This window comes from Arachis ipaensis, chromosome B03 (assembly GCF_000816755.2).
Source record: "Arachis ipaensis cultivar K30076 chromosome B03, Araip1.1, whole genome shotgun sequence".
Lineage (NCBI taxonomy): Eukaryota > Viridiplantae > Streptophyta > Magnoliopsida > Fabales > Fabaceae > Arachis > Arachis ipaensis.
The window spans coordinates 119,739,473-119,743,024 of record NC_029787.2 but is presented as its reverse complement, the minus strand read 5'-3'; positions in this window follow the sequence as shown (position 1 = coordinate 119,743,024).

Here is a 3,552-nt window from a genome sequence, read left to right as displayed (position 1 = left end):
TATCATATAAAAAAATGAAGATATACTTTTTTAATAAAAAAATTTAATAACCAAACTAACCATTAATTATGTTGATAAGGAGTGATCTACTGAGGGATCGAATGAGAGGATAGGAGATAGCGATAAGGTCAGTACTGGCTATATTGGGAATGACGGCAAAGTTACAACATGAATTTAATGACGTCGCTAAGAGATGAGGTTTTGATATTTTAAGAAATTATATCATAACCTATCTCAAATAATAAATTATAAAATAATCTAAGTATAATTAAGATGATGACCAATTAAAATTTGACACATAATAAAGGGTAACTTACATGTTATCTTAAAGAGGGTTGGGTAGAATTCACCAATTTATTTTTATTGGTTTTGAATTGATGTTTGATTTAATTTGACTATTGTATTGGTTTAATTTATAATAATATATGGTTGATATTGTGAATGATGTATTAGTTAATTATTAGTATCATAAATAGTTTGGTATGGTTATTTTTTATGTAATATAGTAATATTAGTATTGTCTAATTTCTAATGCTCAATAGTATTGCTCTTTTGATTTCTAATTTAATTTTGTTCAATTTTTGTAATTGAGGGTTTGGTGCATTTTAAATTTGATTTTTCTGCTTAATTGAATTCTCCTGTTTTTAGTAATAAATTTTGATATTTAAATTTGTTTGTAAATTTTTAATTAAAAATTATAGACAAATTATTATAAAAAGTTATAAAACTTTAAATTTTGTTAGTTTAAAAATATTAAATTTAAATATTTAAAATTATATATTAAATTAAAAAAAACTAAAATTTAAGTTTATTGTCGAATTTATCATATTATTACTTATTTATAATAAATAATATATTACCGTCGGATTTATTGGAAAAAAATCCGATGGTAACAAGCTCCAAAATTCCACAATTAAAAGTTTATATCCACCGCAATTAGTGGCGGAGAAAAAAATTTGTCAGTATACAATTACTGGCGAGATTTATATTGTCAGATCTATTCCGCCGGTAAATTCGACGACTTTCTTGTAGTGAAAATTTTTTATAAATGACACAAAAAATCTCTAAAGAACCACATATTCAAAATCTTAACTCAATCAACAAAATACATTCAAATGTATTTTAGAACAAATAATAATTTGTTACAAATGACATATATAGGAAGAGTTAGACCTCTTGTATATGAGTTCAAAACCATTCAATTGATTCAATGATAAGAAAAGTTAGTTAAAATTTTTTTTATGTCACGGTTAAAATATTTTGGTGTCAAAATTAGAAAACTTTATGTGACACAGTTAAAAAATTTCAATGTTATTTTTCTAATAAATTTTACAAAATTTATAACTATCCTTCCTCTTCTTCATCATCATCATCTTCCTATTTTTCTTCTTGTTTTACATTCTCATAATTCTTTTTATTTCACCCTCTTAACAATAATTTGTGTCATAGTTAAGAAAATTTAATGTCAAAATTAAGAAACTCATGCTTGTATCATAGTTAAAAAGTTTTGGTTCTATTTTTAATGAATTGTGCGTAATTCAAATATCTCATTCTTCTTTCACATTCTCATAATTTTTCTTATTTCATCATCTTAATAAGAACCTGGATCACGAATAAAAAATTTCGGTGTCAAAATTAAGAAACTTCATGGATCATAGTTAAAAGTTAAAAAATTTCAGCGCTACTTTTCTGGATAAATTTTGCACAATTCAAAATTCTCCATCCTCCTTCTCTTCTTCTTTATTATTATTATCATCATCTTCTTCTTCTTTTTCTTCTTTAACTTCTCTTTCTTGTTTTACATACTCGTAGTTTTTTATTTTACCCTTTTAACAGGAATAAAAATAAAAAAATTAAATAAAAAAGTAAAAAATACTGCAATAACCAATACGAAGAAGAGGAGGAGAAGAAATAAAAAATGTAGCAAAAGACGATGAGGAAAAAACGTGCAAAGAAAAAGAAAGATTGCAAAGAACAAAAGAATGACGATGAGGAAAAAACGTGCAAAGAAGAAGAAGGATTACAAAGAAGAAGTCCGTAATTCACGCGCAAATTGTGTAAATGATTTTGTTAGGTTTGAACTAATTTAGTTAGAATTTGTTAACAAAAACGCTTAAATATATATGAAGCACTTTTGTATAATCTTTACACGGAATTTTTTTTATAACTGTTATAAACTTGTGAGGATTAATTATATGTTTGATTCACAAGTTATCATATATATATATATGAATTTTTATGTTACTGTTTAGTGATGGAAACCAAAATCATGATATCGTACAAGTAAACATGGCAAAAGCTGAATCCATGGTTAAGTTTCATCATGAAACTATTCATTCATGGTACAGATGGTATTATTCAAAGGCACTTATTCAAATGAAGATGTTAAAAATATTTTCTTATGAAGAGTCTTATGTTAAAAGTATATTTTATTTGTTTAGCCACACTTTAGAGAAAGATAATACTTTTGTAACATATCAAAATTAAACCCTTCAATTCATCATCTAATAATAGAAAAGATACATCTTCACATAAAGACAATTGTAATATCTTCATAGTAATATCCACCTTATTCAAATATATAGAAGACAACAAAGGTAACCCCATCCCTTTAGCTTTGTTGTAAAAAAAAGTGAAGAAAAAGGTAACCCATCATTGACACGCTCTTCATAATTTTAATGCAAAATAAAGTAGCTAGTACATACAACCTGTGTTTGCAATTGTACAGTCTGCTATCTGCAAAAGACACATAAAACACATGGCCAAATGAAAAAAGCACTACCCATTTTCCCCGACAACATCCAATATATGTCCAAAATTGATGTTATAATTAGTAAAAAAATTATAAGTGGAATATTGTGCTTTGTAATTTTTTTTTTTTTTATGTTAGCCACGTAATTAGAATCTAAAAAAATATTTGATTATTGCAAATGTATTTTACCTCTATAATATCTTATGCTAAATTATTGTAAGGTAGACCGATTTAATATTTTGTTGCATTTACTATACTAAATTATGGTAATAAGATGTAAAAATTTACTGATTCGAATCTTATACCTACTAAATCATAATAGGGTACGGTGTAAAGATTTAATTTAGTATTTCAAACCTACATTTTGTTAAATCATAGTAGAATAATACAATTTATGTGTAAATAATAAATTAAACCACTTTATCTGTTACGATCTATATATATATAACAAAAGACAATTTTAAAAAATTAACATAATATTAATTTTAAATAATTTATTTACGTGCAAGTGATTCAACAAGTCATATTCAGTTTTTCTAAATTGACGGTAAGATTTAGATATAAGAACTATTGTAAACTCTAAAAAATTCAAAAATCAACTGAATATTAATAATTTAATATAAAGTATCATAATTAAATTGGCCATATATTAAGGGGAATTTTTGAATTTAATTTTTATACTATATTAGTGTATAGATAATTTATCATATATTATTATATCAGTAAAAATAATTAATTTTAAATTTATTATTTAAAATATCATTTAAACGTATAAATTTAATTAGATTATTGTATAAAAT